Here is a 14079-nt window from a genome sequence, read left to right as displayed (position 1 = left end):
GGAAGGCTGCACAACACACATTCACTAGCATTTTAAGTAGGAAATCAAAACTGAGCGAGGTGGCGCAGTGGTTAGCACACTGGACTCGCATTCGGGAGGACGACGGTTCTATCCCGTCTCCGGCCATCCTGATTTAGGTTTTCCGTGATTTCCCTAAATCGTTTCAGGCAAATGCCGGGATGGTTCCTTTGAAAGGGCACGGCCGATTTCCTTCCCAATCCTTCCCTCACCCGAGCTCGCGCTCCGTCTCTAATGACCTCGTTGTCGACGGAACGTTAAACACTAACCACCACCACCAGGAAATCAAAGAAGATCTCTCCACCTGTATCAAATAATGGTTGACTGTATCAAGGAACTGATTTCAGTTAGATTCATCATTGTTATTCGTAGTATTTTTAGTTGATGTAACTGTTTTGATTTACCTTTTATACTATGCTAATGAACCTTGCATCCTAACCGAAACGACTAAGACGGCTCTTCAATATGCATCTTGTACCTTCCTACACGTAGTACACATCTGACAACGAAACTGAGCCCTACAGTTCTCTGCCCAGTAGTGAATGTCAATTTGTGCGGGCTAGACAGCTAAGAAGCAACGATAGATGTAGATATAGATGACTACGGTTTAATATCCCGTCGATAACGATATCATTAGACACAAGGCACTATATGAAATTGGGAAAAATGGGCAATGGAATACGCTGTGTCCTTTTCAAACGAAATATCTGTCCATTTGCATTAAGCAATTTAGGGATACTACAGAAAACCTAAAGGACATACGGGGATTTCATTCATAGACAGCCAAAAGACAGAACATTTCAACGGTAGGATTATGATGAGTTACAATATGATTGATGGGGTGATGAACTATGTTTATAACATTTACAAGAACACCAATATGCGTTCTCATATATGTCAGTTACTGGCAAGAATTAAAGGTAGTCGCCAATGAGATCAAGCTTGGTGGGCAGGGTGCACTTTATGACAGAGCATCCTCTACGTCTAGGATGAGCCCACACTCTAAGTAATGACCTGAGTTGCCACTGAGTGGGGTAGCGAAATGGCTGAAACACTTTACCCATAACCTACATCTGTTGCAGTAAGGTTAGATAGCGAGAGCTAAGACTGCATTTAGCTTTATGATAGCAATAACAAAAGAGCTATAATTAGTTTCAAGGGGCAGGACGTAACAAAATATATGGACTGACAAAAAATGTGATGCTCTAAGATGACATGGGCTGCTATCAATATAACTTTGTTCGTTTACGCCCCATCGGGGTATATTTAATTGATTATAGCTGCAAATTACTGAGTCATGTAGAACGCCACCACAGTCTATTGGTGCTGTTGGTGTTTCGTGCTGTTACCAGGCCTGTTAGGATGTATAAGGGACGAGAACAACGTCAGACGTTGACTGATTATTCTGCAGGAGACACCTGATCTATAATTTATGTTTATTTGGCCGACGCAATGGCTAATTAGATTCCCTGAATTCCCTTGTACTCAGCAGAATGGCACCTCCATCCCACTTCGAATGGGACAGCGATATCAGCACCTGAAAGAATTTGAAAGGCACTTCATTTTGGATTTCATTTGGCAATTTGATTGAATCATGCAGTATCCGGATTTGTGGAGCATTTGCGTATGACAGTGGCCCGATGTTGGACTGCAAGGGAACGATAGGGGAGGCATACTATTCAACATGATTCTGGTCGACCGTGTCTGACCACAAGGGCGAATTGCCATACTGTGAGCCAAATACATCATAACACCTTCGTGTGTGCACCTGGAATTCGAGAACAAGTAATGGAATTCCTCAAACATTCTATGTCATACCCCACGATTGATGGGAGACTAGCAGCAGCCGGACTGGGGAATTACAATCCAGAGCATATTCTGACATTAACACCACAACTCCAAAGGTTGCATTTACACTTGTGCATCGTCTACTGAATGGCGTTGGAAAGTATTGAGCGATGAATCACGGTTCTGTAACATCCCAGATGACCATCGTTGGCGAGTATGTCAGCGAACTAACGCGATGTCCCTTTGATCCAATGTTTTGGAGAGTGTAGGTGCTGTTATTTCTGGTATCATAGTGTGGGGAACCATCGGATACTTCAGGTCACGGCTGATGGTCATTGAGGGAATTATGACAGCAAAACGGTAGGTCATGGACGGCCTGTGTCCTTATGTGTTTCGTCTCCTGCGACAGTATCGTGGTGCTATTTTTAACAGGACAAGGTTCATCTATACATCTAACGTGTCTATGTAAACTGTTGCCGTTATGTCGAAGTATACCCGTCGTCAACAGGATCTCCATAATCGTTCCCTATAGAACATTTGTGGGTTCAGCTTGGCTGTCAGTTCCGTCTCAACGTCAGTATCGAGGGTATTAACGACCAGTTACAAGCGGTGTTGGCCACCTTGCCTCAGAAGAGGATACAACTGCATTATAACACCCTTCCTCATCAAATTAGCGCATGCATCCAGACCAGCCGGTTTGCAATATCATACTGAAAGTGGGATCACACTGCCCAATTCAAGTATTTTTGAGTCGACCCTACAATCACAGGAGCAACATCAGATACCTCCTCAACTAGTGAAGTTTTATTTCGTTAACTCATCCGATTCTGAGCGCGTCACTTTTTTTTTTATCTGGTGGTGTACGGTTATGTACATGTGCAAGTACAGTGAAGGGTAATTTTACGAATTTAGACAAGGTTTTGTAAATATTGATGACCAGGTTATTATCCGCTTTCTGAGGTATGTTATTGAGAATGTGACATTTTTGTATTTAAGAGATGAATTTTAATGTATTTATTTCATTTTTATGATCTGAAATACAAACATTTATGTGCGTTAATGTTCGACTAAGAAAGGAAATCTATTCATCATTTTGATTTACCGCTCCTTGTGTTGGCCGAGTTTGCAGATAAAAGTGTTGGATGTGAGGTCAACCACGGTGTTTTGTATAACTGACGGATCTCACATCCAACAACAAAGGAAATCTGTTTATAATACATTGTGTTTGCTGGAACGTAAGATGATGTGACAGGATGTTTCGAAAGTGGTAATCTATATTAAAGTAACAAAAGCGATCCAGTGCTGTCTGAGGAGTCAACTGAGTAAGACAACAATGTCTTTAGAAGAATCAGTGTTCAAATGACCATTCGACTAGCAAGAGTTTAATTTACTGTGATTTCATTTAATCGCCTCAGAAGAGATCACGTTCATATGAGCTTGAACTCCGTAATGATTGCTGCACGAGCAGACGGTGAACTCACTGTCTTTGTTCCGCAGAGGGTACATTTGCATATTATACTTCATTCCCTGCAACTGGCCAATTTCGAATACATGTCAGTTTCGGCCTACTTTACAGGATATATCTAAGGAGCTTCTAAAAAACGAACTTAGTACAGAAATGCCTACTTTTAGTCCGTTTATGTAAATTGAGGACGTTAACAGGAAGAAAACTGTCCATGTAGATTTAATTTTTCTCTTTACTTCTAAGTGTTTTACCCATCAAGAAAAAAAGTTGAACTTCTTTTTAGATAATCGGTCGTATCCTCTCAAAGCAGCTGCTACAGACGGATAAAGAGACGAAAGTTTAATTGGCTTATGCATACTAGGACTTCACAGAACTGAATGTATCTATCCTTACACACAGTGGAAGTAGTTAGATAAGCTGAGTTGGTGCGCTGAACGACCTGAGCTGCCCATGGACGAGGTCATACCCAGAAGCTTTCGCAGTCGAAGGGATTGCGTGCATAGGCGCGAAAGCTGTCAGAGTTCAGATGCCTCAGCTGACTTCCTCTCCCTAAATGGGACTGTAAGATTGACACTGGAAAAATCTGAGGATACGAATATATCAGTACAATGATACTGTATTTTAAGTTCGGCAATTAATTAAGGATTAATGTTTTCATTACACATCGTTAGAGTCGAGAAATAAAACACTACGATATACAGGCCACATTATATGCTATACGTTAGAGAATAATGTTTAGAATTACGAGTAGTTGCTCCTTTACATGCATACAAATGCAAATGAAATGAAATGAGGGTATGGCATTGTTGGCCGGAAGGCCCCATCCGGGGAAGTGTGACCGCCAAGTGCAGGTCTTATTTCAGTCTGCATCTCATAAGGCGACTTGCGCACGCATGATGAGAGGGAAACGATGATGAGGACAACACAACACCCAGTTCCCGAGCGGAGAAAAATCTCCAACCGGGCTGGGAATCGAACCCGGGCCCACAGGCATTGGAGGTGAGCACATTACCACCCAGAAAATCAAGCAGACACACAAATGCAAGATAATGATAAATCCAAAAATCCAAGCAGTATCTGATGGCAAAATGAGTGGTATGCTTCTAGACAATGTCATATCATCCGAAAAGCTAGGATAATGCTATGAAATAGAATGAATTGATATGAGCAAGTGTAATACACAGTGGAAAAGGCAAAGTGAAAATTAAGATTTGTTGGGTGGTTCTGGGAACGTTCAATGGGTCTCTAAACGAAACCACATACAATACTCTGGTGTGACCCACTATAGACAGTGCTCCTGCCTTTAGAATTCTTACCAAGCTCGTGCAGAATCCGGGACTCGGGAAGGCGAGCCTGATCCACTTCGAAACCACCTCATTGAAAATGTGGAGTGCCATCCTGGATGTGGTTTTCAGGTGGTTTCCCTCATCCCATTAGTTGAATACTGGTCCCCACGTCCCATTTCACATACAAGTTAGGAAAACATTTACAGCATATCCTCACACTAGCACTGACGATTAACTCAGAACGCAGACAGAAGGGGTACGTAGACTCAGTCCTGAGGGCATGAAGCAGAGATTAATGATCTTAGGTGTTTAATCTGCTAAAACACTTAATGAGCAACGGTAGGTGTGACAGTTGGCAGAAAACGAAAGGAGGGACTCCCACTAGAAGCGTTTAGGTTAGTAGAACCCATTCGAGTGCGTAACAGAGATGCTCAAGGAGCTTAAACAGATATGTAAGGAAAAAAGGCCTTGTTATTCTCGACTAATCACATCGAGTACAATTAAGAGACATTTTCGTGTTAGACTTCATGACAGTTCTATTGCTTCCATCGAATATTAGGTGCAGGAATGAAGTGAGTAACGTGATGAAGAAGACGTCACAGACAGTGGAATATCAATTATTACTTTTACCTTACTCCATACATGAACGCAGTAGGAGAGAAAGTCTCCAATTTTGGCATATAAAGAGAAACATTACATTGTCACGTCCTCTTGTTTCAGTAGTTCATGAGATATCTCAAAGTGTAGTGGTTATAAAGGTTTAGGTAATAATGAATTAACAGAATGTTACTCGTTGTGATTTTGTACCAATTTCCAGTGCACAGCTTATCTTCCGACATGCCACCGTTCTCTTCAATGTACTCTGCACTTGGTGTATAGACAGATAATGTTAGCCACACCGAAGGTTGTGTTTATACTTTTAACCTAAGGATTTCGATCTTTAAGCGATGCTATAAATAACCTGGTGGTAGTGGAACAGTACCAGCTTCTGCGCAGTCTGCATTGTTCCCAGAACTCCTCTATCGTCAAGGATGAAGGCCATCCTTCTGCCTCCCCACTTCTTGTCCAATTGGATAGCTCAGTAACAGCAGGAAGTTCAAAAATGAGTGCTTCTGTTCTTGTTGTTGTGGTCTTAAGTCCTGAGACTGGTTTGATGCAGCTCTACATGCTGCTCTATCCTGTGCAAGCTTCTTCATCTCCCAGTACCTACCGCAACCTACATCCTTCTGAATCTGCTTAGTGTATTCATCTCTAGGTCTCCCTCTACGATTTTTACCCTCCACGCTGCCCTCCAATACTAAATTGGTGATCCCTTGATGCCTCAGAACATGTCCTACCAACCGATCCCTTCTTCTAGTCAAGTTGTGCCACAACCTTCTCTTCTCCCCAATCCTATTCAGTACTTCCTTATTAGTTATGTGATCTACCCATCTAATCTTCAGCATTCTTCTGTAGCAACACATTTCAAAAGCTTCTGTTCTCTTATTGTCCAAACTATTTATCGTCCATGTTTCACTTCCATAAATGGCTACACTCCATATAAATACATTCAGGAATGACTTCCTGACACTTAAATCTATACTCGATGTTAAAAAATTTCTTTTCTTCAGAAACGCTTTCGTTGCTATTGCCAGTCTAAATTTTATATCCTCTCTACATCGACCATTGTCGGTTATTTTGCTCCCCAAATAGCAAAACTCCTTTACTACTTTAAGTGTCTAATTTCCTAATCTAATTCCCTCAGCATCACCCGACTTAATTCGACTTCATTCCATTATCCTCGTTTTGCTTTTGTTGATGTTCATCTTATACCCTCCTTTCAAGACACAGTCCATTCCGTTCAACGGCTCTTCCAAGTCCTTTGCTGTCTCTGACAGAATTACAATGTCATCGGCGAACCTTGAAGTTTTTATTTCTTCTCCATGGATTTTAATACCTACTCCGAATTTTTCTTTTGTTTCCTTCACTGCTTGCTAAATATACAGATTGAATAACATCGGGGAGAGACTACAACCCTGTCTCACTCCCTTCCCAACCACTGCTTCCCTTTCATGTCCCTCGACTCTTATAACTGCCATCTGCTTTCTGTATAAATTGTAAATAGCCTTTCTCTCCCTGTATTTTACACCTGCCACCTTCAGCATTTGAAAGAGAGTATTCCAGTCAACATTGCCATAAACGTAGGTTTTCCCTTCCTTAATCTAGCTTCTAAGATAAGTCGATGAGTCAGTATTGCCTCACGTGTTCCAACATTTCTACGGAATCCAAACCGATCTCCCCCGACGTCGGCTTCTACTAGTTTTTCCATTCGTCTGTAAAGAATTCGCGTTGGTATTTTGCAGCTGTGACTTATTAAACTGATAGTTCGGTAATTTTCACATCTGTCAACACCTGCTTTCTTTGGGATTGGAATTATTATATTCTTCTTGAAGTCTGAGGGTATTTCACCTGTCTCATACATCTTGCTCACCAGATGGTAGAGTTTTGTCAGGACTGGCTCTCCCAAGGCTGTCAGTAGTTCTAATGGCATTTTGTCTACTCCGGGGGCCTTGTTTCGACTCAGGTCTTTCAGTGCTCTGTCAAACTCTTCACGCAGTATCGTATCTCCCATTTCATCTTCATCTACATCCTCTTCCATTTCCATAATATTGTCCTCAAGTATATCGCCCTTGTATAGACCCTCTATATACTCCTTCCACCTTTCTGCTTTCCCTTCTTTGCTTAGAACTGCGTTTCCATCTGAGCTCTTGATGTTCATGCAAGGCGTTCTCTTATCTCCAAAGGTCTCTTTAATTTTCCTGTAGGCAGTATCTATCTTACCCCTAGTGAGATAAGCCTCTACATCCTTACATATGTCCTCTAGCCATCCCTGCTTAGCCATTTTGCACTTCCTGTCGATCTCATTTTTGACACGTTTGTATTCCTTTTTGCCTGCTTCGTTTACTGCATGTTTATATATTCTCCTTTCATCAATTAAATTCAATATTTCTTCGGTTACCCAAGGATTTCTACTAGCCCTTGTGTTTTTACCTACTTGATCCTCTGCTGCCTTCACTACTTCATCCCTCCAACCTACCCATTCTTCTTCTACTGTATTTCTTTCCCCCATTCCTGTCAATTGTTCCCTTATGCTCTCCCTGAAACTCTGTACAACCTCTGGTTTAGTCAGTTTATCCAGGTCCCATCTCCTTAAATTCACACCTTTTTTCAGTTTCTTCAGTTTTAATCTACAGGTCATAACCTATAGATTGTGGTCAGAGTCCACATCTGCCCCTGGAAATGTCTTACAATTTAAAACCTGGTTCCTGAGTCTCTGTCTTACCATTATATAATCTATCTGAAACCTGTTAGTATCTCCAGGCTTCTTCCATGTATACAGCCTTCTTTTATGATTCTTGAACCAAGTGTTAGCTATGATTAAGTTGTGCTCTGTGCAAAATTCTACCAGGCGGCTTCCTCTTTCATTTCTTAGCCCCAATCCATATTCACCTACTACGTTTCCTTCTCTCCCTTTTCCTACTACCGAATTCCAATCACCAATGACTATTAAATTTTCGTCACCCTTCACTATCTGAATAATTTCTCTTATTTCATCATACATTTCTTCAATTTCTTCGTCATCTGCAGAGCTAGTTGGCATATAAACTTGTACTACTGTAGCAGGCGTGGGATTCGTATCTATCTTGGCCACAATAATGCGTTCACTATGCTGTTTGTAGCAGCTTACCCGCATTCCTATTTTCCTATTCATGATTAAACCTACTCCTGCATTACCCCTATTTGATTTTGTGTTTATAACCCTGTAGTCACCTGACCAGAAGTCTTGTTCCTCCTGCCACCGAACTTCACTAAGTCCCACTATATCTAACTTTAACCTATCCATTTCCCTTTTTAAATTTTCCAACCTACCTGCCCGATTAAGGGATCTGACATTCCACGCTCCGATCAGTAGAACGCCAGTTTTCTTTCTCTTGATAACGACATCCTCTTGGGTAGTCCTCGCCCGGAGATCTGAATGGGGGACTATTTTACCTCCGGAATATTTTACCCAAGAGGACGACATCATCATTTAACCGTACAGTAAAGCTGCATGCCCTCGGGAAAAATTACGGCCGTAGTTTCCCCTTGCTTTCAGCCGTTCGCAGTACCAGCACACCAAGGCCGTTTTGGTTAGTGTTACAAGGCCACATCAGTCAATCATAAAAAAAAAAAAATTGTTCAAATGGCTCTGAGCACTATGGATCTTAACATCTGAGGTCATCAGCCCCCTAGAACTTAGAACTACTTAAACCTAACTAACCTAAGGACATCACACACATCAATTCCCGAGGCAGGATTCGAACCTGCGACCGTGGCGGTCTAGCGGTTCCAGACTGCAGCGCCTAGAACCGCACGGCCACTTAGGCCGGCTCAATCATCCAGACTGGATGTCTGTCCTCTCAACAGATACCCCTCCGTTGTGGGTGCACCTACGGTACGGCTATCCGTATCGCTGAGGCACGCAAGCCTCCTCACCAACGGCAAGGTCCATGGTTCATGCTTCTATTGCTGTGGAAAAGAGTCAGGCCTGCATGGTTCCCAGATATCTCCTCCAATTCAAGGAAAATGGTCCATTGTTCTCTCCCCTTCCCTTTTCCATCTGCCATCCCACGTTCTCACTCTAGGACAGTTGTCTGCTTTCATCAGTCGTGTTCTGTCTCTTATCCTATCAGCACTCCTGTTCTATACATACATATGATATATGCATCAATCCTTTATAGAATCTTATGTGGTAGTGCTTAACGTTACATTTATATGAAAGTTTTATTGAGCTTCAGGACTGAAGCTTCGGTTTGTAAATAGTAACTAGAAACAGGTTAACAATTTCTCTCCACTTATTGACAATAATTTGTTTGGCAGAAATTTTTTCTACTACATGTTATTTGTTACAGAGTAACAGGCACTGTCAATATTTAATACTTTTTATTTCACTTTTCTTTGATAGCTATTTGTTCAAAGACACTGTAATAATAATGACTAGAAACTATATATATATCTATGTAATTGTTCCAGTTTAAGTTGTTCATAATTGCAACTCCAGGCTGGCCCAACCTGATGATCGGAGAGCGGAAACGTGACCTGTCGATGTCAACAAACCTGTCTCCTCAGTATGTATAACAACTGAAGTGGTCAGAACTACCACACTCTGCTACAGTTTCATTTTACCTGCAGGAAGTTTGAAACTAATCTCAGTCACACACTCATACATCACTGCTTTCATACAGGGGTATAGGTACACAAAATATAAACAATATAAGTGTAACTGTTCCTCCTTCTTCCAGAAGCATTTTACCGTTACGTATAGGTAAACTGGAATGGCTATTACTGAGAGCGCTCACACTGAGAGCCTTAGTGTGTGAACTGGGTCTGATAGACATGTTTCAAAGCATACAGAATAACCAGAAGAATAAGGTTGAAAATTTCTAGACGCTTTCAGGGTGTAAATGAAGAGAAATTCGGTATAGAAGACTACCACCTGTGGAAGCAACAAGGACCCTAACAAGGCTGGGTATGAAATCGACCTGAACTTGGACGACAGTTGCGGTTACATCATGTCGCTCTATGGTACAGGTGAAGTTGTAACTCGCGAACTATTGTATTCCTTTATCTCTGGAATCCATGACGAGATATTTTAAGTGTGTGAGAGTCTGGTGAATGCACGATCAAAAGTATCCGGACACCTGGATGAAAATGACTTACAAGTTCTTGGCGCCCTCCACCGGTAATGCTGGAATTCAGTATGGTGTTGGCCCACCCTTAGCCTTGATGACAGCTTCCACTTTCGTAGGCATATGTTCAGTCAGGTGGTGGAAGGTTTCTTGGTGGGTGGCAGCCCATTCTTCACGGAGTGCTGCACTCAGGAGAGGTAGCGATGTCGGTCGGTGAGGGCTGGCACAAAGTCCGCGTTCCAAAACATCCGAAAGGTGTTCTGTAGGATTCAGGTGAGGACTTTGTGCAGGCCAGTCCATTACAGGGATGTTATTGTCGTGTAACCACTCCACCACAGGCCGTGCATTATGAACAGGTGCTCTTTTGTATGGAAACAAGTAATCGCCATCCCCGAATTGCTCTTCAACAGTTGGATGCAAGAAAGTGCTTTAAACATCAATGTAGGCTTGTACTGTGATAGTACCATGCAAAACAACAACTGGTGGAAGCCCCCTCCATGAAAAACACGACCACACCATAATACCACCACCTCCAAATTTTACTGTTGGCACTACACACGTGGGTAGGTGACGTTCACCAGGCATTCGCCATACTCACACTCTGTCATCGGATCGCCACATTGTGTACCGTGATTCGGTACTCCAGACAACGTTTTTCCACTGTTCCATCGTCCTATATTTATGCTCCTTAGAGCAAGCGAGGCGTCGTTTGGTGTTTACCGGGGTGATGTGTGGCTTATGAACAGGCACTCGACCATGATATCCAAGTTTTCTCACCTCCCGACTACCTGTCATAGTACTTTTAAAGGATCCTGATGCAGTTTGGAATTCCTGTGTGATGGTCTCGATGGGTGTCTGCCTATTACACATTTCAACCTCTTCAGCTGTCGGCAGCCTCTTTCAGTCAACAGACGAGGTCGGCCAGTGCGCTTCTGTGTTTTACGTGTCCCTTCACTTCTCAATTTCACTATCACATCGGAAACTGTGGACCTAGGGATGTTTACGAGTGTGGAAATTTCGCGTATGGACGTATGACACAAGTGACACCGAATCACCTAACCACGTTCGAAGTCCGAGTGTTCCGCGAAGCCCCCCATTCTGCTGTCACGATGTCTAATGACTACCGAGGTCGCTGATATGGTGTACCTGGCAGTAGGTAGCAGCACAACGCATGTAATGTGAGAAACGTATTTTCTTGGTGGTATCCGGATACTTTTGATCACATAGTGTACTAGGCTAGGTAACAGTGAAACGTCCCACCTGTCGAGATAAGTCAGGGCAGCAAGAGCAACATAGGGCATTGCATTATTTTCTTGAAAGATGTCTTTACGCAGGCGTCAATATTGGAGCACAGTCAGAGAACTTAGTACGCCAAATTTCCGGATATGCGAACCGGAAGGGGTCATGTATGTCTTCTCGGGAGATAGCCGCATGGGTGTAGGGGTACTGCATTACGTTTAGCTTGGTCTTTCTGAAAGCGAGAATTTCATATTTTTATGACAGTCGTAGGACCCCTACGAATATGAGCAGCAAAACCGTGCAACGATAAACCACAGTCCCTATTGGCCACGTCTTGCCGTTGTCGAATTTCGACACATGCTGGTAGACTTTTCTCGTCATTACGCGGAGCGTCACATGGTCTTCCGTCAAACAACCAATATTCAAAAGCGGTTCATGAATGAGAAACGCGCTTCGTGATGTTTTCGTATGTAAGGAATGAAGTCCTCTTACTCCTATCTACTTTGTGCCCTTCTACTGAAACGCTAATCATTTGCAAATCCATGTTTGGAACACACTTAATAAAAGTTTCAAGTTTCTTGCAGGCCACCTTCGTGGCGTTGCAGTTTCAACAGCCTGTAGTGTAATACGTCAGCTGCAAATTCATCTTCGTCACACAGTTTATAACAGTTCCACGTTTGTTGCATAACTCCTTCATGACGCAATTTTAATAGCCAGCACAGTACTAAGTTAGAGACGATTAGCATTTCTTTCGTCCACTGTAACAAAGAGCATTGGTACTAACGTGTTCTAATATGTATTCTAGATGACACTTAAATGAAATTTTTACGTCTTATATGTTTCTTGTGGTTAGTATAGACCCTCTGCTCCTTTATGTTCTACTGCAACAGAAGATAATGAAAGAGCAACGGGAAGTGTATAACTCGTTCCATTTTACATAGCTGCAGAACGTGCTATGCTTTCCACCTACCATCGTGTGTCAATTATACATGTAATATATCCTAACGAAGTCGTTACGTTAATCAGTGCACATATTCAATGTACGCCATAAGGGAACTAGATGGGGAAATATACCTGTTAAGAGCAGGAGGCAGCAACTAGTGGCGACTATCATTTTGGCGTTGTCATGTATGACTCGGAGTAAGGACTTTAACGTAGAGAAATCGAAGGCCAGCCCTTGGGCATATTGGAGGGAATTGCCTCGGCGGCTAAGTAAATAGGAAAGCACGCGATGCGGCGTCGCCAGCTGCGGGGGCGGCGGGGGCGGGGGCGGGGGCGGGAGCGTATTACCCAAGTGAAGCGTCGATTGTATCTGGCACGCGATGCAGGTCAGCCCGCGTACCGTTTCATATGGCCAGCCTGTCGCCGTACAGTTTGCAACTTCAGACCTTGCATTTTAAGCGGATAGCGTATCGCTGGATCACTGTACAGACTTTTCCCATAGGTAAACACGGAAATAAAATACTAAGTTATGAGTAACTCCTGTTCGTTGTTTTAAAAATTATTTATCAGGGTAAAGGAAAAAGGTGGCACGCTTGAGTGGAGGAACCTATGTAAATCGAAGATAAGATAAATTGGTGACAGATAATTCATGTGAAACTCAGTCTCTACATCTGCAACAACAACAAACATCTATCTTTCTTTCCCTTCTGCTGTGCCATGCTGGTAATTAAAACTACAGAATCATGTAGGCGGTATGCAACAAACGTCATACTGGCAAGAAGTGTGTTACACACTTGGATGTGGAAAAAAAAGTTTGAAAATGGCAGGATCGTTTCTCATTGGATTGCAGTCTATGGTTCCGCGACATTGCTGTTGTACGAATATGGAATCGATTGGTTCAGGAGGACCATACTTAACGCGGTGCAGGACTAGCGCCCGTGGCGACTGGCATATTGTTCCCACGATACGTAACTAGAGGCAGGATATGAGCTTGCATGAAACAAGACAAATATCCTCACGGACAGCGTGATGTCTTGAGTACCACGGACACTACAGGTAGTCGTGTTCCTAACAACAACACTGGACACAGTAATGGCACCAAAAGGCCTTTTAGGGCGAGATCCGATTCGCATACAGCATCAAGATGGACGTACTCGTGAGTGGAAACTCCTAGAGGGCAACGGGCGAGGTGGCGCATTGCGTATCACAGTGGACTTGCATTCTTGGGTACGACGGTTCAAATCGGTGGTCGGACATTAAGATTTAAGTTTTCCGCTATCCCCCCAAATCTCTCCAGACAAATGCCGGGATGGTTCCTTTGAAAGGGCACAGCCGCGTCCCTTTTCCATCCTTGACATAATCCAAGCTTGTGCCCCGTCTCTAGTAACCGCGCTGTCGACGGGACATTGAATTCTAATTGGGCACACAACACGATCATCTCGGGTTCAAATTGCCCTGTGGTTCTGAACTTTTTCCTAAAGGCAAAATGAAATTTTCTGAAGGGTAAAAATGAAAGGGTTCGAATGTGTTTCGATCACGAAACTAAATTCATACAATTTAGGCTTTGACGGCCAGTGTTGTCTTCAGTTGAAATTTCCGGGGCTGGGAGGCCGTGGTCGATGAATAAAATTTT

This window comes from Schistocerca cancellata, chromosome 4 (genome assembly GCF_023864275.1).
Source record: "Schistocerca cancellata isolate TAMUIC-IGC-003103 chromosome 4, iqSchCanc2.1, whole genome shotgun sequence".
NCBI classification, from domain to species: domain Eukaryota; kingdom Metazoa; phylum Arthropoda; class Insecta; order Orthoptera; family Acrididae; genus Schistocerca; species Schistocerca cancellata.
Note: the sequence above shows the minus strand (reverse complement) of the source record.